Genomic DNA, 25,509 nt, shown 5'->3' with positions numbered 1-25,509 from the left:
CCATTGGTTTGCTGCTCTAGATCACATTCCAACCAGGAAGATACCAAAATACTCACTAAGCACATAAGGACGTTTTGCAATCCTGTCCCCAGACTACAAACAGCCCATAAACCACACCTGATGGGTGTCTTTGGTCTGACCACCAAAGGAGGGTGAGTGGAACACAGTGGTAAACAGATTTCCCATGCAAGTCTGGGTTGCTAGTGTCCGTCAACAACAATTCACTGGGGCTTGAGGGAGCCAGAGGCTCTGCTGCCGCCCTGCTGTCTGTCTAGCCCTGCTGACTTACAGTTTGCAACACTGTTTCCAGGCCTCATCTTTTATCAGTGTCCCCACGCACCCAGCTGTCCTGTCACCCTCTTGGGAATTTCTTGAACAGGTCTTCTTTTTTTCACCTAGTTCCCCATACCTTGGCTTATACAAACATCTAATATAAGAAAACAAACTCAAAATAAATCCTGGGGGTATAATGTACAGCATGGTGACTACAGTTAATAACAGTGTATTGTACATTCGGAAGTTGCTAAGAGTAAACCTTAAAAAGTTGTCATCACAAGGAAAAGATATTGGTAACCATATGTGGTGACGGATGTTAACTAGACTTATTGTGATGATCATTTTGCAATATATACAAATATCCAGTCATTATGTTGTATACTTGCAACTAGTATTATATATTTCAACTATACTTCGGTTAAGAAAAAGGAAAACTTCTCAGTCCGCACCGCCCTCCTTTTGCCCTCCACTTCCCCAGGACGCCATCCCCATGCTGGCGTGGGGTGCGCCTGAACACCAGCCGGAGGTACGCGGAGGCTGGGTCTCTAAGGCACGCTCACCAGCTGCTCACCAGCGAGGAGGGGCGGGGAGCCGCTGGCGCCAGAGCCCCACTGAGGGGCGAGCCTGTGCCTGCCCCGGACCCATTCACCACCCAAACCTCCACCGGATTGCGGAGAGTTTCCCGGGCCTGGTGCTCCTTGACAGAGTCAGAGTTGACCACCCCGGGGGCGACAGGTGCCAGTGGTGAGGCTGCCAGGAAGGGGTTAGGGGACCCCCAGGGGTGGAGTACCCTTCTCCTCTCCCTGTCCGGCCCCTGCCCCTCACCTTCCACCCTGCCCCTGCCCACCCACCCCCACCCCCGCACCATGGGGACCCCAGCCGCCTCAGGAGCCCTCTGCAGTCAGATACTATCATCTTGCCATACTGTGGAACCTTGTTCATCAGGCGAAATTTTCCAGGCCCTTCATCATGCTGAGCAAACACTTAAAAATAACAAGAGAAGGAAAACTACTTGAGACATAAACAGTTATGTGGTGCACTTCTAGTTGCTGATGATGGCTGAATTTCAGCTCATAGATTGGTGCTCTCCTCTGTCTCAGATTATCTTGCTGCCATGTTTACCAATGGTGTTGTGGAAGCAAGAGAAGAATAAAACCAGAAGGTGTAGAACCGAATTTGCCATGTTCCCTGATTCAGTATGTATATACGAGCCACTCTGAATTTAAAAAATGATAATATTGAGTCCCTATTATAGGCAGTTTGCCTTCTTCAGCTTTTGCAGGTTGTGGAAGCTTGCTGGAAGTTTTTAATGAAACAGCTTCACCCACCAACCTGTCTTGGAATCTGTTCTTTTGCTGATGCCCAAGGTTGTACAGGTTTGCATAAAGTGGCTCACAATTATACTATGAAACATTTCATGGAGTGATTCAAACCCAGGAATTCGTGTTATTACCAGAGAGTGAAATTGCAGGGCTTGGTCAGTGATGACATGAACATTCCTAATGAGGAGAAGTGAATGCACTTCTTACTTGAGCCCTTCATGATTTGGAACAGAGATGGAAAGATCTCGGTAAACTTTTGGCTTATAGAGGCTACCTCTTCTTACACCAAAGTTCCTGGTAGATATGGAAAATAATGCACTTTCCCAGGGCAGTGTAGAATGGCAGAAACTCCTTCTGGAAGTAAGGAAGTATCATTTATTACCAGAGAGACGACCCATGTTACAAAGTCCTTGGACAAAACCTAGGAAGTCAACTGTTGGTACACTATTTGCCCTTAGAGGAATGTATTCAACAAAAGGAGCAACAAACATTGAAAAGTATGATCTCTATAAATACATGGACTCCTGTGGCAAATATCAATGGGAGGAGGCTACAGTGCAATGTTGTGGCGTTAGATGACACACTGTGTGTGTTTGGAGGAAGAGATGGACCGAAGGTTTTGAATGCTGTAGAATGCCACAAACCCAGATAAAAACCTGGAGTGCGAAGCCTCCCTTTGTCCACACATAGGCCTGGCCTGGGCGTGGCAGCATTGGAAGATCCTGTGTATGCAGCTGGAAGGCACGATGGCTGGAGCCATCTGAATACAGCACATAGATGCCACCCTCAGGCTCGCCAGTGGAATTTTGTTGCCACTATGTCCACCCCCAGGAGCACAGAGGTGTGGCAGTACTGAGAGGAAAGCTTTATGTAATTGGTGGTCATGACAAAAGTGCTAGTCTCAAATCAGTAGAATGTTTTGATCCTCATACTAATAAATGGACACTCTGTGCACAAATGTCAGAAAGGACATGTTGAGTAGAAATAACTACCTGGAACAGATTGCTGTGTGCTATGGAAGGACACCGTGCTTCCGCACCTACCCTGACTTCCAGACTCTCAGACTCTAAGGAGAGATATGATCCCAAAACAGGTATGTGGACTGCAGGGGCACCTGTGAGCATCAGCAGAGAGGCAGTGGGGATCCATTTACTTGGAAATAAATTATATGCCATTGGAAGGTATGCGTAGTAACCATTGGAGTTACTAATGTTTAAATCTTAAAATAGCCTCCCTTCTTTTAAAAAAAGTTTTAAAATAGACTTTGTAATATTTTTGTTTAGAGCAGTTATAGGTTTACAGAAAAAATTGAGGAGGTACAGAGATTTCCCATATAGTCCCTGCCCCACTCCTTTTTTTCTACCTGTCAGCAGGCAAAGGCTTAGCAAATGCTAGTACCCAGTGGTGGAGAAGGGGGAGGAAAGTGTGGGTCTCAGACCTCACAGTTCAAGTATAAACAGGTGCAGTTTTTAGAAGAACAGTATGACACTCTGCATCAAAATCTTTATGTATGTGTATATTATTTGACTCAACAGTTCCAGGTATTAGAATTTGTCCCAAAGAAGCTATTTGCAAATTACTATTTAAGAGGCAGTATAGGAGAGCAGTTAGGAGCAGAGACTCTGATACTCAATTGCCTGGTTCAAGTGCCTACAATTACTAGCAGCGAGACTACTGACAGATAATCTAATCTCTCTGTTCCACAGTTTCCCTGTCGGTAAATGAGGGTAACGACAGTGCCTCATGGAGTTGTGAAATGCACAACGTACTTAAAACACTCTGACTGGTGCTTGGGTACATACCAAGTGCTTTAAAAGTATCAGTTATCATTGAGTACCAGTTTTATTCATAAAACAATGAACTGTTATTACTGGTAAAATGGTGTAAATATCCATAATTTGAGGCTTTGCTAAATAAATCACAGCACATTCAAATAATGGCATGCTACAGAGCTATTATAAATTATGGTGAAGAATTCTTCATGACGTGGGAAAACCATGGCATACTGTTACATAAAGAGAGCCAATCACAAAAGCAGTAAAAACACAAAAGTTATATGCTTTTAAATGAAAACAGAGAGGGAAAGAAATATACTAAAATATCTGCGTATTGAGTTTACTAATGATTTTTTTTTATTTTGGCCTTTGTCATTTTCTGTATTTTCCTCATTTTTAAATGTTGCTTCTGCAACCATTGTGGGTAGATAGCTATTTTAGAAATGGCTTAACTACTGTTAAATTTCTTTTCCAATGAAAGTTAAATGTGCATTCCCAAAATTAACTGGAAAAAAATTTTTTTACGTCCCACTATCTGTCTTTATCAAATGTCTTTGCTAAAAAAAGAATATAGTTTTATACATTCCAAAAAAATGCTCACGAATTCATCCCACTGCCATTTGCACACCTTCATTCAATATGACTGTAGCTTTCCCATCAAGAAGTGAAGAAAGTTTCTCTACTCCTTGAATCTGGCTTTGGCTATGTGACTTCCTTTGGCCTATGGGACATAACAGGGCTTGTTCTTCACAGAGTCTGCCAAGAGAAGCAGCCCTGAAGAGTTCACTAGGAAATGTGTGTGTGAGGGGGGGGCACACCTTGGGAGAAGCTTGGGTCTGGCAACTGATGCTATGAAGCCCACCCAGCCCTGGTGGAGCTGGTGGTCTTGGTTAGAAGAACTCACAGAATCAGAAGTCACTAAGTTTTGCAAGTTCTTTTCCAACCAGCAAAACCTTAATTGATTTTTTTTTCTGATGCAAATGGTAGGGAATATATGAATGCCAAGTCAATGAGATAATCAATTCCATTCTTCAGTTTTTATTTTCAGCTCAAGCCTTCATTTGTATCAGTGTCCCCCACTGTGGCTACATCTCAGAAACAGCTGTGGAATTTATTACCAATGACTGTGGCTCATCATCTTCCAGATATTCTGAATTTAGTGCATCAGCAGTAAGACTCAGGTGCTGATATTTTTTAAATGCCCTACATGAGTAGCTCAGTTGGTTCCAGCATCGTCCAGAAGCATCAAGGCTGCGGGTTCCATCCCCCAGCAGGACCCATACAAGACTATCACAATGAATGTACAGATACGTGGTACAACAAAAATCAGTGTCTCTCTCTGTTTCTCTTTCTCTCTCTCAAATCACTTTTTTAAAAAAAGCCCTGGATAATGGTAATGTGTAGCCAGGGTTGAGAACACCCGTTCTTCACACAATATTCTATTGAACATCCCTTCATAGGGATAATACTTTTAAGGTTCTAAAAGAAGTACTATGTCTCAGTAAGGGCAGATTTTATTTTTCACTGGATAAAGCAACATGATCTCTAAGCTTTCGAGATTTTATTTTTTTTAAGATTTAATTAATTTATTTTTAGAGGGAGGGAGAAAGAGAGGGAGAGAAACATTAATATGTGGTTGCCTCTCACATGCCAACTGGGAACCAGGCCCTCAACCTAAGCATATACACTGACTGGGAATCAAACTGGTGACCCTTTGGTTCACAGGCCAGCACTCAATCCACTGACCCATACCAGCCAGGGCATAAGCTTTGGAGATTTTAAAAGTACAAAAAGTTAAAGAAGAAACTAGTTATTTTTCAATTCCCCCCACTTAGTACATTACCTTGTGGACCTTTAGTCTTTTCCTCTTAAAAATATTATTCTATAATTTGTAAAAATTGAACAATATTATTAGAATAGATTAAAAAAGCCAAAAAACTACAAAATCTCATAAGTAACAATCATTAAGAAAACATTATTTCACAAAGCATCTTTTTGTATAAATAAATACTTCTATGTTACCATTAGACCACAACATAGCTATTAACTAGTTGAACTAACCTGTATTATTTTTTAATTTAATCTTCATTATATTTTTTCCATTAACATTTAGTATCCTTCTATCTCCCTCCCCCCAGCCATTACCACCCTGTTACCCATGTTCACGAGTCCTCTTCCTTTTGGTTCAGTCCCTCCTCCCCCTAGACTCCCCACCCCCACACTAGCTGTCATCAGTTCTCCATCTATCAGTCTGTCTCTGTTTTGCTTGTTAGTTCAGTTTGTTCACTAGATTCCATACATGAGTTGAATCATATGGTATTTGTTCTTCTCTGACTGGCTTATTGCACTTAGCATAATGTTCTCCAGGTCCATCCATACTGACTAACCTATATTAAATGTAGATTGCAGTAACCTTTCACAAGTGGCCTTTATCATTTACATACAATTGATGTACATGGGTCAGGTTTTCTTAAATTAAGAGGTTAGGCAATGCTTATGAACATGTTTACCGCTTTGATGGGTTTATCAACTCAAAACTCTATGTCCTTACAACTTAGGTTTTATTAGATTAGAGAAATTTGGGAAATTAGATTAGAGAAACTTAGATTAGAGAAACTTTATTAGATTAGAGAAACTTAGAGAAACTTAAAAATACAACTAGTATACGACTCAGCAATTCTACTTCTGGGTATTTTTCAAAATACAAAAACACCAATTTGAAAAGATATATGCACCCTTGTGTTCAATGCAGCATTGTGGAAACAACTTAAGCCATCAACAAACCAAAAAGACAACCTATTGATTCTGTTCCTTGCAGCACATGAACAGCAAGTAGTAAGTTTTCTCTGCGATCTACTTGTTCAGATGTGTTTTTTTCACAGTCTGAATCAGGCATTTACATTTCAAGTCACATTTCCTAGATTTGATGTGACTGTTTCAAATAAAAGTACTTGCAGTATTGATTTGCCTTCTCACTCAAGTGCATGTGAAAGTCATGCTGGGTTGTTCCTTATTGGCACCCGTAGGACATAGCATGCCCTGCGCTGCTTCGTCTGTTGTGTGGAGAAAGGTCCTTAATGGGTCCATTATACAAATTTTCATCTTGCTCTGCACACAGTGCCTTCTTCATCTTCAAAACAAGGTGCCAGGCTACACCCAGTTGAATATGAATCAAGAATTCACTTGCAAGTTGTAAAACATTCTGTCCAATTCCATATAAAAACAACCAAATAAAAATCATGTTTTCTTAGAACTCATCTAATTTTAACCCCTATTTACAACCTAAAACCGACCCAAAGGAGTCGAAGGTCAGTGGTAAATCCTGTTTGCTGCTACATGTACTGGGGTATATATAGATTGCTAATTCTAAGAACTAAGTGATTATTTATAGCAAGCCCAATCTTTTATACAGAACAGCAGACACAGTGCTTCTGCAAATATGATAAACTCTAAATAAACTTTAAAAAGAGAAGAGACATGGGAGAAAAAGCCCTGTGCTGTGCATGAAACATGTGCATAGCCCCCCGCCATCCTTCCATCCCTGACCTCATGGTATTTACAGCATTTTTAGAAATACAGGAAGCCACAGGGTAGGCCTGGCATTTCTTTCTGAAATGTCTATTGAACCTCAACATTTAGAGGAAAAGCACTGGGCTATAATTAGAAGTTACCTCATGAAAGCCATCAACAAACCAAAAAGACAACCTATTGAATGGAAGAAGATAATTGCCAATAATATATCTGATAAGGGGTTAATATCCTAAATACATAAGGAACTCAGACAGCTCAACACACACACACACACAATCTGATTTAAAAAATGGGCAGAGGACCTGAATTGACACTTCTCCAAAGAGGTCATACAGATGGCAATAGACATATGAAAAGATGCTGAATATTCTTAATCATCAGGGAAATGAAAATTAAAACCACAAAGAGATATCACCTCACACCTGTCAGAATGGTCATCATCAGTAAATCAACAACAAGTGTTAGCTAGGATGTGGAGAAAAGGGAATGCTTATGTACTACTGGTGGGAATGCAGACTGGTACAGCCACTGTGGAAAACAATATGGAGGTCCCTTAAAAAATTAAAAATACAACTAGTATACGACTCAGCAATTCTACTTCTGGGTATTTTTCAAAATACAAAAACACCAATTTGAAAAGATATATGCACCCTTGTGTTCAATGCAGCATTGTGGAAACAACTTAAGTGTCCATGAACAGACAATCGGATAAAGAAGGTGTGGTATATGTATACTCAATGGAATATTACTTGGCCATAAAAAATGAAAGGCTGCCATTTGTGACAATATAGATGCACCTAGAGGGTATTATGCTAAGTGATATAAATCAGAGAAAGACAAGTACCATATGATTTCATTTACATGTGGAATCTAAAAAAACAAAACAAAGCAGAAACAAACTCTTAGACACAAAGAACAAACTGATGGTTGCCAGCTGGGAGGCAGGTTGCGGGGCTGGGTGAGAAAAGCGAAAGGATTAGGAAGTACAGACTGGCGGTTGCAGAATAGTCATGGGGATGTAATCAATAGGTAATACAGTCACAGATATTGTAATAACTATGTGTGGTGTCAGGCGGGTGCTAGACTTATCCTGGCGATCACTTCAAAAGTTACATAAATGTCTAATCACTGTGCTGTGTACCTGACTAATATGGTATTGTATGTCAACTATAATTGAAAAAGACAAAAATTTTTTAAGTTACAGAACTACATGAAAAGAGGCAAAACTAATTTATGGGGTGGGATGGCTGTAATTTTTGGAGTAACTGAATGGACACATGGGGTTGGGGGAGTCCTACAGTACCAGTGGTAACACTGTTTCTTGTGCTGGTTACTCAGGGTAAGGGTCAGTCTGAAAATTCAGTGATCCTTTCAGTTCTGACACATGCAGTTTTGGGGATGTATGTTATATTTCAACAAAAAGTTTAAGAAAGTTATAGAGTGCACAGGACTGTGATATTTACATAAATTTATAAAGTAACAGATGAGACTTCAAAAAATGTTGGCCTCTCCAGTTCCTTGCTCTGGCCCCCTTTCCCTTCGCTCAGGGTCATGTTAGGGATCACAGTGTCACTTTTTTTTAAAAATATTTTATTTATTTCTAGAGAAAGGGGGCAGGAAGGAGAAAGAGTAGGAGAGAAACATCAATGTGTGGTTGCCTCTCATGTGTCCCCTACTGGGGACCTGGCCTGCAACCCAGGCATGTGTACTGACTGGGACTCAAACTGGCGACCTTTTGCTTCACAGGCCCATGCTCAATCCACTGAGCTACTCCAGCCAGGGCACAGTGTCACTTTTGAGTAACCAGTTTTCTGGCTTTGCGGGCTTGACTTTTAAGCACTTGAATACTGGTGTTTTCATTTGTGCAATAGTTATTTCAATATTTCATGAACTCTGCATTATGGGCATTTTCTGATCTAGAATCAATAAGTAATATATTGAGTTTATAGAAAAAGAAAAAGCCTTGAGACATCTACAAATGTAGACAGATCCTCTTCTGATAAGAAATCCTATTGAGGTGCTGTGGCCAGCTCATCATGATGCTCCCACACGATATGACTGATTGAAAGACCTCACTCATTATGGGAAGTTTTGTGAGTCTGTCATGTGTGTTCTAGGATAAAAGTGGAACACAGCTTTGGTTATTCTTATTCTTCCAGCTGAGTTCATGGTGTTCCTACTATTTATTCTGAATCATGGATATTGTCAAAGTCAAGGTAACAAAAGCATAGCATATCAAGGTTAATCGTGATATGATTATATGCTTTATCGACTTTTAGTTTATTACCACAAATGAATATTGCTAAAGCTGACCCTACTTTTTGAAAAATAATAAGGGGTCCAGCTGATTTATTATTTATAGAGAATAATAAATAAATAACATGGGAAAAGAAAAGTGAGCTGCCCTGGTCTGGTAGCTCAGTTGGTTAGAGCATTGGCCTGATACAACAAGATTGTGGGTTTGATCCCTGGTCAAAGCACATGAAATAATGAACCAATGAATGCATAAATATGTGGAACAACAAATTGATGTTTCTCTCTCTTTTTCTCTATCTCTCTTCCTATCTCTCTCTAAAAAATCATTAATAAAGAAAAGAAAAGTAAGCCAAATGTAACCAATACTCTATAGATATGAAAGCTGCCAGAAGATATATATGAAACTATTATAGACACCTTGGGAAATACAAATGCATTCATTAAAAGAAAAGCAGAATGGGAAGCTCCTTTTTCAAGCCCCAAAGGCTACATATTCTATGAATTCATGTTATGACATTCCCAAAAAGGCAAAATCAGAGGATGAGAACAGGTCAGGGTTTTCCAAGGGTTTGGACTGGGGTTAGCATGAGAGGATTTTTGGAGGAGATAGCATTGATCTTGATTGTGCTGGAGGATGCATGACGTTTTGCAATTGTCAAAACACATGGGACTGAATACCAAAGAAGGTAAATTCTACTCCAAATAAATTTTAAAATAAAGTAGAAAGCTGCTTCAAATTTAACAACAGTGTGTAACAGAATGGATCACCTTCACAATAAATGGATAAATTTTAATTCTATTTTGTTGTGTACTTATAGAATTTTCATTTGAGAAATACTAATATTCACTATCTTTTAACATAGGAATTCTGAACACTTTTTATAGAAGCTTGTCATTAAAACCCATTTTTCAGTATTAGGCAACATACAGACCAAAATGCTGTTGTTGCCCTTTTACTCCAATATCTAGGGTATTTCAAAGAGAAATTATGTGAAGCACTAAGCATACAAATATGGCTGTACTATGACTTAGAAGTCCTTTCTTCGTGACCCAGTCATCTACAAAATCATGCAATTTGATGTGTTTTGTTTAACCTTAAATGATGAGAATAGCCCTTCCAAGTCCAGTATGAAATTGCCCATTCCACTTCACAAAATCATTCTGTTATTCTTTAGGTAGCCATTCTAAATTTCTAATCCTTCCAGTAACTTCCACGTGAAAAAAAACCAAAACACACCAAAAACCATTACCATATTCAGTGGGCATCTTCTGTATGTAGGGAGTGGTACTACAGGCTTCAGAATTATGGTTCTAGAGTTTCTAGCTATAGCATCATTATAGAGTTATTCCATCACTCACTTCTCACAACATGTGCTCCCTATCACCACCACAAGAGATTATCAATCCTTGGCTGAGGAAACTAAGTTTGAAGAGCTGAAGGAACTGCTCATGATCACAAGCCAGAAGAAGCTGTGATCTGAGCCCCCTCCCCTTTGAGGGAGGGAGATCCACACTGTTTCTTTTTTTATTCATTTATTTATTTATTTTTGGTCTTTTTATTGTTGTTCTATTACAGTTGTCCCAATTTTCCCCCATTTGCTCTCCCCTGCCCTGCCTCCCCCGACTCCTACAGTCAATCACCACCATGTTGTCCAAGTCCATAGGTCATTAATACTTATTCTTTAACTAAGCACTTCCCCTTCTTTCCTCCCTTGTCCCCCTCTCGCCTCCCCTCTGGGGACCCACACTCTTCATTCTATAACAACTCTACAATCCATGTGGACTCTGGGGAATTCTAAAGGTAAATGAGGCCATTTCTATCTCACTTGGCACACCCTTCACTGTGCATGTCCCTACTGGGCCACAATGAATGGAAGCTGAGAGGGAGACGAGCAATGATGCCCCTTACTGAGACCCCTTGTTTCAACACGCTTCAGGTGCCTCCTCATTCTAGTAGAAACAACACTGCACTTTTTAAAACTGGGGCAGAGAAAGGAGATTCAGGTTATTTGGAAAATGCAGGTATCCTCAAGAGTCAAGCTCTCAATACTGATGTAAGATTGTTGTTGGCTACCTGTGTTTCCTACTATTTGAAGTACATGAGTTCATGCACATGGGACAGTCTATCCCACTAACCAGTGTCATATGCTCAGTTATTCTGCTCCTCTCATTTCCCCAAGCAGAGTGAGCCCTAGTAGTATTTTAAGTTGGGGATAAAATCAAGCTGATTTTGTCTGAGTTCTAGCGAAATCTTTCAGAACCTTTGGAGTAATCTCAGAGGTCACTGCATCTTGGAAGACTGCATTTTCCTAGCCCTTGTTTTCCCTTAATGAGGGCAAGTAGGATGAATAAAAACAACTAACAGTTATTGGTATATACTAGGCACTTGATATATATTAAGATACATAATTGGCTTACATTTGTAAGAACTATTGCCATCTCCATTTTATAAATGTAGAAGCTGATATCCAGAGAGATTATACACATTTCTTCAAATCATATATACTAGGAATCTGCAAAGCTGGGTTTGAAGCCCAGTGGTCTGACTCTAGTGGGCCCTCTTCCCTCCCCCACAGTTGATATGCTACTTGAGCCCTGGTCCATCTAGCTCAGCACTTATGGGCACACCCAGAAAATACTCCACAGAAACGAGGGCAAATGTCCTATATTAAAACAAGCAGACAAATGAGGATAGTGTATAAATTCTCAGTACCCAATTTACTCATTTGGCCAGAATTTCAGAGCACAGAAATTGCTTCCATATAGTGCCAAGGGTGATGGCCTGAGTTCTAAATCATGGCAGCAGAAGCAGCAGGCATCCAGACATGGACATAGTAATCATGACAGAGAAAGAAATTCATTGTCCAGAGGCTACAGTTCCATTAATCCCATTGGTCACAGTGCAATATAAATAGGAAAATCACGACATTAATATACCATAGAAAGGAAGCAGGGATGGAGTGGTAATAGAATTAACAATGGCTGAGCTGGGAAGTATACATTCATTATCTAACACCATGAAAACAATCTCATGAAGTTAATATTCTTTCCACTTTATAGATGAGTAGACTGAAGCCCATGTAGGAGAACTGCTCAAGGTCACATAGCAGGTGGATGAAACCTAAACCTGTATGTCTCTAAAATTTTTGCTCCTTCCATTGCATGCTCCAGAGTTAAAGCAAAATAAAGCAGGAACCTCTTGATCACCTTGCCCAATTTCCTCATTTTCAAGGGGAGGGAACTGAGGCCCAGAGAAATTTAAGTGACATGCCCAAGGTGAAACAACTAGTTAAAAACAGGGGCTAGAACCTAGAAAATAATTTTGCATTGAGCACATCTAGGTCAGTGACCCCTTTTGGAGGATCGAGTGACTGGAGTTTGAAGCACATATAAAAAGGAAAATAAAACATTCACACATGCCTCATAATACTTACTGTCTGTTTGCTCAATACTCTACTGTTCTTAACTGTGCCATGAAGCATCTAAAATATCCAAGTCCATAAACTACTGTTCCAATCCATGAGAGCCTTTGGGATAATTTGAAATGTACATCCTTAGAGCCACCCAGAAATCCTCTGGCTCTCCTACAAATGTCTTTGAAAAGAAATATTAGCAAGTCATACTTACTGCTATAATACATATTATTCTCCAGATATATATTTCTGGTGGGGAGGGAGGTGAATTTGAACCAAAACTGCTTAGAATATAATCCTTACTTTTTAATAAGTTCTTAAAAACCTTCCCAACTTTCTGTCATGTTCTAAAACCAAAATTAACTGAGGCTCAGTTTGGTTAAGCAATTTGTCCAGAGTTAGACGAGCTGTTAAGTGACAAGGCTGGGATGCCCACTTCCACATGCTTCCATATGCCCTGAAAGATCTGAAAAATCTCATGTGAAGCTACAGAGCTTGATGTCCAGGCAATCTCAGACTAAATTGCATATGTGAAAAATTGACAAGATAATTGAACCCAGCAAGGAAGGCTCTATGAGAACATGTAGTAATGGAAAATACATTAAGATTTGGCTGAAGGCAAAATTTCTTCATCTCAATTACAAAGTCAAACTCAGAGGGGACTCATAAAATAATAAGACTGCCAATTGGTCCATTTTTTAACAGAGGAAGCAGAATATTCAGTAGCAAGAAGAGATTTTAATAAGTACCTCTAAACACTGCACATGAAACAGTGTATCCCACTAATCAATTTACTGCTCTTAGTAGCATATGCCTCCCATTCTCCATACAGGAAGGAGGAAGACAAAGAAAAGGGAGATCCTAAGAAGCAGAGTTCTGACTTTTGCTTATAATGCCTAAAGAGCAAGTGCTGATAGATTCAGCTTTGTCCATTAAAAAGAAAAAAAGGAACAAGAAATCTCACTCTGGTTGATGTAATATATCCTAAAGTTGAAGCTGAGTGAAGGGACCTTCCCTTTTCAGGAAGTCATTATCACACGATATACGGAAACCTTAGTCTGGAATACTGTATTTTTCACTTCCTTTGAAAAGAGGAAGCTACTAATTTCTGAAAATTAGAGTCAGCTCAGTGATTTGTTATAAATTTTAAGTTTTCTTGCTTTGAGTTTGTTTAGTATGTTAATAGTTGTGGAAAGTGACTAATGGCCACAAGAGATTACTATACTATTCTTAGTGCTATTGTATATTTGTGAATTTCATAATACAGTTTAAAAATTGCCTCTGTGGGGACTTCTGGCAAAGATGTAGGTGTAGTTAGATACACTTTGCCTCCTCCTACAACCAAAACAAATTTAAAAATAAAAAGCAACCAGAACTGTCAGAAAATCAAACTGTATGAAAGTTTGACAACCAACAAGTTAAAGAAGAAGCATTCATCCATACTGGTAGGATGGGTGGAGATGGGCAGCTGGGACAGAGAAGACTCCAGCAAGGCAGCAGCTGGTGGACTGGGTTAGTCAGCAGCAGGTGGAGCGGGCAGTCCTACATTTGCATGCGGCTAACCCAGGAGGAACAACTGAGGAGTGAGACAGGCTGTGCAAACCCAGGGTTCCAGTGCAGGAAAATAAAGCCTCAAAACCTCTGACTGGAAACACCTATGGGGGTTAAGGCAGCAGCAGGAGAAACTCCCAGCCTCACAAGAGAGTCCATTAGAGAGGCCCACAGGGTCCTGGAATATATGCACACCCACCCACCCACCCAGGAATCAGCACCAGAAGGGCCTAATTTGCTTGTGGGTGGTGGGGGAAGTGACTGAAAGCTGACGGAGAGCTGAGTAAGAGGCCTTGTTCCCTCTTGGACCACTTCCCCACAGACAGCACCACAAGACAACCAAGTGGGTTGCCCCACCCTGGTGAATACCTAAGGTTCTGCCCCTTACTACATTAAAAAAAATGTGGCCCAAATGAAATAACAGATCAAAACTCCAGAAAAAATAGAACTAAGCAATAAAGAGATAGCCGACCTATCAGATGCAGAGTTCAAAACACTGGTAATCAGGATGCTCACAGAAATAGTTGAGTATAGTCACAAAATAGAGGAAAAAGTGAGGCTGTGCAAAGTGAAATAAAGGAAAATGTACAGGAAACCAACAGTGATGGAAAGAAAACCGGGACTCAAATCAATGGTATGGAGCAGAAGGAAGAAATAAACATTCAATTGGAACAGAATGAGAAAACAAGAATTCAAAAATGAGGAGTGGCTTAGGAACCACCAGGACAACTTTAAATGTCCCAACTTCCAAATCATAGGGGTGCCAGAAGGAAAAGAAGAGGAGCAAAAAATGAAAAACATATTTGAACAAATAATCAAGGAGAACTTCCCCAATCTAGGAAAGGAAGTAGACTTTCAGGAAGTCCAGGAAGCTCAGAGAGTCCCAAAGAAGTTGTACGCAAGGAAGCACACACCAATGCACATCATAATTACATTACCCAAGATTAAAGATAGGGAGAGAATCTTAAAAGCAGCAAGAGAAAACGAAACAGTTACCCACAAAGAAGTTCCCATAAGACTATTGGGTGATTTCTCAAAAGAAACCTTGCAGGCAAGAAGGGGCTGGGAGCCTTGGCTGGTGTAGCTCAGTGGATTGAGCTCAGGCCTACAAACCACATGATCACTGTTCGATTTCCAGTCAGGGCACATGCCTGTGTTGCTGGCCAGTTCCCAGCAGGGTACTCACGAGAGGCAACCATACATTGGTATTTCTCTCCTTCTCTCCTTCCCTTCCTCTCTAAAGATAAATGAATAAAATCTTTTTAAAAATAAATAAAAATAAAACAAAAAAGGGGCTGGAAAGTATTCCAAGTCATGAAAGGCAAGGACCTACATCCAAGATTACTCTATCCAGCAAAGCTTTCATTTAGAATGGAAGGGCAGATAAAGTGTTTCCCAGATAAGGTCAAGTTAAAGGAGTTCATCATCAACAAGCCCCTATTATATGAAATGTTAAAGGGACTTATCTAAGAAAAAAATTAAAAATATGAATAATAAAATGACAAACTCACAACTATCAACAACTGAACCTAAAAAAACAAAAACAAAAATGGATTAAGCAAACAACTAGAACAGGAACAGATTCATAGAAATGAAAATCACATGGAGGGTTATCAGCAGGGAGGAAGAGCGATATAATGGGGGAAAGATACAGAGAATATGAAGCATAATTGTTAGGTACAAAATAGACAGGGGTGGGGGTTAAGAATAATATTGGAAATGGAGAAGCCAAAGAACTTATATATATGACCCATGGACATGAACCAAGGTGGAGGAATGAGGGTGGGAGGAGGGATACAGGGCAGAGGGGCATAAAAGGGAGAAAAAAATGGGACAACTGTAATAGCATAATCAATAAAATATACTTTTTAAAAAAGTACCTCTGTGTTGGTAGCTAGAAAGGACATTTGTTTTAATATTGAGGAAGTTGAACACTTGAAATGGGAAGAACGTGGTAGGACCAGCAAAAACCTCTATGGAATGATGGTGCAAAACTTCTCACCTCTCTTTCCAGTCTTAACTATGTTGATTTCCTTTTCCAAGAAGTTATATTATGTTCTGAGCAGACATCTTTAGTCCTTTCTATTACACTGTAGGGTTTAAGAAAATGAAACAACCAATTACTCCCACCTCCTTTTCTTTTCACATGATGTGACTCTGAAGGAAACACTCTTCTGAGAGAATACGTACTTTACAGTATTACTGTCAGGACTTAGTGAGGCTTTTTAGTAGTTTCAGAAATACACCAATAATATTAAGGGAAATCAAAATTATAAAGAATAAATACCTTCTTCAACATGTTAAACAGCTTGAACTTTCTTATATTTCCTCCTATTCCTCTTTGGGTATATCTACCTCTCGGTTTACATGGTTGGAAAGCCCTGGTGTAGATATCTTCCTTTTATAGTGAAAAGGTATTTAAAATAATTTGATTTAGCACCTTGAGGATCTTAAGACAAATTAGAACTACTATTCTACATTTAGTTTTCTTAATATTATTCATACTAATAATGAATTAATACTTAACCTATCACTCTACAACTCTCCCCCCCCATTTAATTCTCAGAACAACCTTACTAAGTAGCCATCCTTAGGTCCACTCATTCTCTACCTTACTAAGTAGCCATCCCAGGTCCACTCATTCTGAGTGGAGGCTGAATGAAAATCCTAGAAATGGTTTTGCCAGTTCTGAAGTGGCAGCTACATTAATCCTTTCTGCTAGAGTTATATTCACATGAATTTAGCTTCGTGGATGTTTACCAATCATACTGGTATGTATACTTAATTAAATATTCATACATACTTTATTCCATTTTTAAACTGTGACTCTACAGATGAGGAGTCTAAGGTTCAGGGGTAGCAAAAGTTGCAGAGCTAAAATTCATCATCAGGTTTGTCTCACTACAAACCCCAGGATATTTCCTCAATACATTCCTCGGAGTACATCCGAAACATCAGTCATTTGTATACCACTTTTATAATATCCACTTTATACAATCAATGCCAAAAAGCTTTTCCTTATACAAAGTCACCTTCATTTTCACTGGTGGCTACCTATTTTCTTAGTCAAGGACAGCCTCTGATGGAAATGAACAGAACCAACATTTGCTGCACATCTATAAATATGCTAGTCTCTGTAAAAGACAGTCTATGTCAGCAGTTCTCAAAGTGTGCTTTCTAAGCAGAAGTGCCAGTGTCACCTGGGAACTCGTTAGAAATATAGGTGCCCCAGACCCACTGCATCAGAAACTGTGGGGTTAGTGCCCAGCAATCTATGTTAACAGGTTCTGAGCCACGCTCTGTCTGAGAACTACCACACTAGATACATGATCTTATTTAAAACTCATAAGTTCTCTGAGAACTAAGTACTATTTATTATTCCCATCATCACAGATAGGTAAATGGAGGTGCAGCACAGACTAAGGCCAGTATCACATAGTTAGAGAATGAGTGAACCTGGGACTTAAAAAGTGTACTTGGCTGGTCCCTTTTCCTGGAAGCAAGTGAACTCAAAATGAGGTAGGCAGAGATGCTGTTGTAGTGGTCTAGAAAAACAGAGATATTTATGTTAAAGAGATTACTTAGACATTGATTATAGATTTGTTAAGGCTTTGATATACAGCTAATATTTTTTTTTGTTTTGAGAGTCACTGAAATGAAATTTATGCTTTTGTTAAAAAATGCTGCTTCTAGAAAAGATTTGTCTTGTGCAATTGGGAGAGGATGATGGGAGGTTGAATGAAAATCCTAGAAATGGTCTTGCCAGTTCTGAAGTGGCAGCTACATTAATCCTTTCTGCTAGGGTTATATTCACATGAATTTAGCTTTGTGGATGTTTACCAATCATACTGGTATGTATACTTAATTAAATATTCATATATACTTATTTTTAAACCTTGTATAATGTTGTTCTAGAGATTAGAAATTAAAAGCTAGTGAAGGGCAGGGTTTCCTGATTATTTCCTTTAATAGAGTTGGAGGCAAAAAAACCGACTGGGCACAGGTTCCCCAATAAAGATGGTGATCTAAATATTATAGCACAGCCAATAGCTAGAAGCATCATAAATGACCCCTCATCTGCCTATGTCTTCAGTATAGTTTAATTATGTCTAAGGTTTCTCTGTCAAGAGCTCAGTATGTTATGACTGAAGCTCCTCAGTCTAGTACTGAAGAGCCAGGACAAATCGCACATTAGAAATCTTCCTCAAATTACTGGCCTTAAAAGAGCCTAGAGCCCCCTTTACCAACAAGGAAAAACACACTACACAGGCCCAGATTACTAAGACTATGTTTTGAAAATCATGTCCAAATTTTCTATGTGTATTTAATATTACTAGGCTATACAAAGTGATATAATTTTTAAAGCTGTTAAAGAGGTAGAACACATGAATATATTTGTTTTGTATACTTTTTCTTTCCATTGTAATTTATTTCCATGTCGAGAAAAATAAGTATCAGTGTGAACTGTCATATGGCCACAAAAAATAGCATTATTGTAGGCCTGAATGTTCTAATGACATTTATTAAGACCTGATTTTACAGCCCATCAATGTTTATCATTCTAGGTTGTTGTTATAATCAGTATGATTAAATATATCCTTTGTGGTCTTACAAACTAAATTCTAAATTTGGGTCAATGTACAGAGAACACAATGCATGAGGTCATGTGCCCATAATAATGTTTTGTTTAATGACACCTAGTGACATTGTAGCTGTCCTGATGTCATAGTGCATAGGTTGCAAAAAAATAAGAAGGCTGTGCCTGAGATGGCAAACGATTCTAATTTGGGTGTGGATGAAGATGTCACTGAGGAGCTCCTAGGTGTGGTTTCTAAGGAATTGACTAATGCAGTAATTTTCAACCAGTGTACCACAAGAATATTTAAAACATGCAGTACCTGGCTATTTAGTCAAAGGCATTGGCCTCTTTCCCCGTAGACTGTCTAATTAAAAAATGACAACAGTTAACACAACAATAGCCATCTGGCATGAATGAATGAAAATTATACCTATTTTTTGTCAGATCGGCAAAATACTCATAATATATTTTTTGATGTGCTGCAGAATTTCAATGATTAGTTTATGTATGCTGAGATGAAAGTAGTTGAAAATTGCTGGGCTAATGAGTAGTTAGCGTTAGAACTGAAACAGGAGGCAATAAGAAAGGAAAGTGCAGAAGAAAAAAGGACCTCCAAGAAAATTCACTGTGAAGGGTTTGGCAGAAGCTTTTGCAGGCCTCAGAAAGCTCCTTAAAAAGTCTAGGGGGAGGAGGGTACAAGGAGACTAAGTGGTAATGGAAAAATATATAATACAGATTAAAAATTAAAAAAATAATAAACATACACTTTCATTTACTTGTCCAAAAAAAAAAAAGGAAGGTCTGAAAACACAGACACCCCCAACACTGAAAGGTTTTCATTAATAGAGAAGAAAGTTGATGGTATATCATCTTCTTACAAGCAAATCTATGATGACAAAAAGGAACAAGTTAAGCAAACTACCACGGACATATTTCTAAAAAGAGTGATACCTCCACAAGAAGAGCCGCAGGCAGGTCCTGCAGGAGGTCTTCCAGAAGAAGGCATTGCCATCACAGGAGATGACAGCTCCATGTGTGTTACTGTCCTGGAAGACCTTCCAGTGGGACAGGAGGTGGAGGCGAAAAACGGGGATAGTGCTGATCCCGACCCTGTGTGGGCCTAGGCTAATGTGTGTGTTTGTGTCTTAGCTTTTAACAAAAAGTTTTAAAAATATTTAAAAGTAGAATGGAGCTCATAGAGGATACGAAGAAAAAAATTGAACAGCTATACAATATGTTTGTGTTTTAAATAAATGTTATTGCAAAAGAATAAAAAGTTAAAAATAATTTTAAAGTTTATAAAGCAAAAAAGTTACAATAAGCTAAGATTAATTCATTATTGAAGAAAAATATTTTTATAAATTTAGTGTAGCCTAAGATTACAGTGTTTATAAAGTCTACCATAGTGCACAGTAATGGCTTAGACCTTCACATTCACTCAGCACTCCCTCACTGAGTCACCCAAAGCAACTGCCAGTCCTGCCAGCTCCATTCATGGTAGATGCCCTGTACAGGCCTACCATTTTCTATCTTTTATACCATATTCTTAGCACATCTTTTATTTTCAAATATGTTTAAATATACAAATACCTACCATTGTGTCACAGTTGCCTCTGGTATTCAGTACAGGCTGAATACCGGTAGTATAGTGACTACACATCACTGTAACGTGTAGTACAGGCTTTTAGGCTCAGAGCAATAGACCATACTGCAGAGCCTAGGTATGTGGTGGGCTGTACCTTCTAGGTTTGTGTTACACTCTGTGGTGTTCACAAAACTATGAAATCACCTAATGACATGTTTTTCCAGAATGTATTCCAGTAGTTAATGACTATCCCTTAAAAAAGACTGTGACTGGTTTTGGCCAGGTAGTCCAGTTTGTTAGCATGTCATCGCCATACGCCGAGGTTGTGGGTTCAGCCCCGAGTCAGGGTACATACAAGAATCAACCAGTGAATGTATGGATAAGTGGACCAACAAACTGATGTTTTTCCCTCTCTTTCTCTCTTTAAAATCAATTTTTAAAAAATTTTAAGGACTAGGACTGGTCCAGCCACACCCAGATTTAAGTCCCTAGTAACCTTCCTGCAGAGAACACAAACAATACCTTCTAAATAGCTCAATGTTTATGTTTGCTGACAACTATACCTAGAGAATGTTTCAAGTTTCTTTCTGTTTTTGTAATATCTTAACCTTTCATTTCCTTATACTCATGTTTCTTTCTAAGCCAGTAGTAGTTGAGGAGTAGTCTAGATCAAATTAAGACAGAAGAAGCCTATTGCACATACTGGGAGTAGGCTCTGAATAGTACTGACAAGCAGGGCTGGAAGGGTGCCAAGTTGTGGGAGAAACACAAACCAGGTGCAAGAAGGCAGCAGTTGGAGGCGTTTACATAGATTGCCGGCACTTTCTCTTGGCATCAGATGTAACTGCATGATGGGCCCAGGTTGGCTAACTGGGAACCAGATTTTCTAAGGAAGGACTGCTCTGTTAACATTCAGACTGGAACTCTAGAGCTTACTAACTCTACAAGAACTTTCTGGTATCTTTCTCTCTTTTTTTTTAAATATATTTTATTGATTTTGCCATTACAGTTGTTCTATTCCCCCCCTTCGTTCCTCTCCACCCTGCACACCCCCTCCCCCACCATTCCCCCCTTTAGTTAGATGAACAGTGAAAGGATAGCGAACTCACAGTTATTAACAACCACACCTAAAACAAAAGCAAACTAAGAGGATAGCTAGATCAGGAGCAGAACCATAAAAATGAAGATCACATGGAGGGTTAGCAACAGGGGAGTGGGAGGAGGAGAAGGGGGGAGAAGGTACAGAAAATAAGTAGCATAGATGGTAGGTAGAAAATAGATAGGGGGAGGGCAATAATAGTAGGGGAGACATAGGATCTAAAGAACTTGGGACACGTGATCATCTTTAAACGTTCCAACATCAGAATTATAGGGGTGCCAGAAGGGGGAGAGGAAGAGTGACAAGTGGAAACCTTATTTGAACAAATAATAAAGGAGAATTTCCCCAATCTGGCAAAGGAAATAGACTTCCAGAAAGTCCAGGAAGCTCAGAGAGTCCCAAAGAAGTTGGACCCAAGAGGGAACACACCAAGGCACATCATCATTACATTAACCAAGATTAAAATGGAGAGAATTCTAGAAGCAGCAAGAGATAAGGGGACAGTCACCTACAAAGGAGTTCCTATTAGACTGTCAGCGGATTTCTCAAAAGAGACCTTACAGGCAAGAAGGGGTTGGAAAGAAGTATTCCAAGTCATGAAATCCAAAGACCTACATCCAAGATTGCTCTACCCAGCAAAGCTTTCATTTAGAATGGTATGTTTCTCTTTACTGATATTATTTGTTGGCCTAGCTATTGTGGAATTATACCTTCAAGCGGTATCTTACTCATTGTTTCTCTAATCCTTTCTCTAAAAAACTCCCCCCACCCCACACACCCAGGTACAGAATGCTTTTATCCATCCCTCCAGTCTTCTCATAGCTATCCACCCACTCCCACAGATCCAACCCACAACCATCTGGCACTCTGCACATCCTCACATCAGGCACAATGATAGGTGGTAGTGTGGTGAGTGATGGGGAGACAAAGATGGATGTCACATTTCTTACCCTTAAGAAACCCCAAAACTAAAAAGGTAGGGAGGAGGAGAGTATTCAGTTAGCAGTTATTATAATTCAGTGCTGGCAGCAGTGGCATTGAGTGTAAGAGAACCCAGAGTTGGAGCACCAACCATCTGAGAGGTGGGTCATCTGAGGTGGCTTCCGGAGGGGGTGACATCCTGGGTGGGTTATAAAGGATGGATGGGAATTAGATAGAGATGCTAGGAAGGGTATTCTAAAGAGGACATCATAAAAAGCCACCAATAAAAAATCAGGTAAAAGTTGCAGAAGTGTACAGAGCCAAGGGGTTGGTGGAATATAAAATATGAGGCATCAAGTAAAAAGAAATAAGGGTAGAGAGGTGGGTGGGGAAGTGAGAGGGCATCAGGTCGTGAAGGTCCTGCCACATTAAGAGCTTCACCCTGACCCTCAAGATGATGAGGAGCCACAGTACAGCTTTAAACAAGGGAACAACAGGTGCCCTGCCAGGCTTTCTGGGGGTTCACCACTGTTGGACCCTGGGGAGCAAAGGTCCCTAGTGCCTTCCTCCCACAAAATTCCTAGGACCTAGATTGAAAAGTCCTTCAAAATAAGAAGAGAGTTTTAAATGAGCTCCCTAAATGTCTACATATGATCTAGTTAAATAAAAAATACATCTTGTGGTATTTTGTTTCTCACTTAGAGACAACGGAGCATTTAAAATAAGAACAATTTTTTCTTTTTGCTGTGTATTTTTGTGGTGAACTTTAAAAAAGTGCATGTACTATTTTCCACACATGTTTAATTAGTTTTATTATTTATAAACATAATAAAATATCTCTGCAAGGTTATATAAGAAAGCAATAATCCGTAGTTGCTGATGGAGGGCAAAATTAAAATTTTTTAAACCTTGTAAATATATTTCCTTTTTTAAAAAAAAGATTTTATTTATTATTTTTTGATAGAGTGGGATGGAGGGAGAGATAGAGGGAGAGAAACATCCATTGGTTGCCCTTCGCACTACCTGGCCCTTAACCCAGGCATGTGCCCTGACCGGGAAACGAACCAGAGACCTTTCAGTTCACAGGCTGGCACCCAGTCCACTGAGCTAAACCATCAGAGCTATTTCCTGTTGTTGTTTTTTTTTTAAAGCTAACTTTAAAAATTGTTTATAAAATAGGGATAAATATTTTGGGGGGAGGGGACCATTTTATGAGAAGTTGGAATGGGGAAAATTAGCCTAATATTCTAAAATCATACTGAAATGAACTCAATATACTAAACAGTCACTAAATTTAATGTTCAACCATTCGAACCCTGAAACTTAAATTCCACGAATCATGTCTGTCTGCTTACAGAGGTACCCTCAGTACACAGAACAGTGCTTGGTACAATGAAAGGTTAAATTAATATATGTTGGCTGCCAAAAATATGTCAAAATACTCTATTCTCTTTTTGAAGACTTTTTTTCTGTACTGTGTGAAGACAGACTCCTCAGCACATTCCATGAGCCAGACCAAAGCCTGGCTCAGATGAGGCTCAGGAGGCTAGCACAGATGCCTGTGTGCGTGCGGTGACCTGTTCCGGCAAGGACGACCCCGCCGTGACTCGAGCCACACAGCAGCCCACGAAGCCTCAGCACGCTGTCTCCCAACACTCACACACACACACCCTGCTAACCTTACTTCCAGCTTAAAGTGGTGAAGTGGAGCTTCCTTCCACTGCCCTCATTCTTCCCCACCCTCATCTTTTCTCCTGTCTGTGTTTCTGTGGGGACTTTGCTTTAACATAAAGAAAAAGTAATCATTCCTTCTTTTCCTGGGGCAAGAGAAACAGTTCAAACTTCAGGCCACGCAAGTCCGGGATCAGATCTCACTTTGCCTTACACGAGCTCCGTGGAGAAGAGCATTTCAGTCTCTCTAACCTCTTTTTCTTCATCTACATAGGGGATAACAATGATTACTTCTTATAATTAAAAGAAATGATGTAGAACATCACATATTTGGCAGAAACTGTATCAACGAAAAGAACATTAAATCCCACATATATAATATTTACATGTGTTTTAAATAGTTACTTATAAATAATGATGAACACCTACTACATTATGGTAAATGTTGGTTCACTCCCCCTCCTATAAGTCTTCATGATCTGACAATTTAATATATCTGAAAATAAATTGCTCAGAGCATAGCACATGTCTCTGTGCCCAGTCACCTTGCTGAACCTCTTTATACCTCTTTCTCTAGCTAGATTTCTGTGACCACCACTCTAGTTTAGCTCTTAGGAATGCTGGGTTTATTGGACACTGAATAACTCCTGTGAGTGTGCTTCCAGATATGGGGGTAGTTTTGAACAGCACTCAAATGCCTCAATAATAATACATGATACAACAATAATGATAGTACTTGTAAGAACCGGGAGTTATTTCAAGCACAGTGGGCACAGGGTCACCCTTGCACAGGGCTGACACCCACAGGTAATCTCTGATAATATATAGGAAACAGAATTTTGCAAAGAAATGCAGTCCTGAATCAAAGAGGGAGTGTGGTGCTGTTTTATGCTTTCAGTTGCCTGGCATACATCAGACCCCTTTCCACATTATCAGTAACAATGGAAAAGACTTCACAGCATATAAACACAAGAAGTTGCAAACTGGAATTTCTAATAAAAATCTGTGCCTTAAAAATTAGGCATTTACTTTGGCTCAGCTCCAGCTAGAATGCCTCCCCGTATGTTTCATCTCATTTTTCTAGGCAATAAACTATCAAACTAGATTTATTGAACCAAGTCAGTTGAGACCTGGATATTTGTCCAGGTCTTAGACTAGAGACATTTAAGCCACAGTGATAATTTGTGAATTATCCAAAGAGACTTCAAAGATTCTGAAAAGAGCCCCATGAACTTTGAGCAATGGCTTTGAGAATCAGTGCAGTGCTCTAGAACATCTCCTGAAAGAAATACTACTTACTTCAACTCTTAAGCTCTAGAATGCTTATGAAATTATCAGTCTCATTATGCTACAGCTGTGCTTATGGAGGACTACAAAAAGCATTCATTCCAAAAACTGTGCTAAAATGGACAACTATGTGATACATGGTCAAAGGTGGCTTTGCCAGAGCTCCTGTAGCTCAACAGACCTCTGAGATTACTACATTACACATAGTTGTAAGACAACAGAGCTAGCACCAAACTGTCACTA

The 25,509-nt window shown here is 39.5% G+C and overlaps 1 protein-coding gene and 1 pseudogene across 3 annotated transcripts in view; one reads left to right on the top strand and one right to left on the bottom strand.

The window, feature by feature from the left end:
• Positions 1–25,509, bottom strand: part of GCNT2 (glucosaminyl (N-acetyl) transferase 2 (I blood group)) — a 114,374-nt gene that overhangs the window by 19,632 nt on the left and 69,233 nt on the right. The gene's annotated exons all lie outside the window — the stretch shown is intronic.
• LOC119034526 (kelch-like protein 5) lies at positions 1,143–19,827 on the top strand (annotated as a pseudogene).

Source organism: Artibeus jamaicensis, unplaced genomic scaffold (assembly GCF_021234435.1).
Source record: "Artibeus jamaicensis isolate MK-2021 breed Jamaican fruit bat unplaced genomic scaffold, CSHL_Jam_final contig_335, whole genome shotgun sequence".
Taxonomy (NCBI): Eukaryota; Metazoa; Chordata; class Mammalia; order Chiroptera; family Phyllostomidae; genus Artibeus; species Artibeus jamaicensis.
The sequence above is the reverse complement of the archived record's forward strand: the minus strand, read 5'-3'. Positions and strand labels throughout refer to the sequence as shown.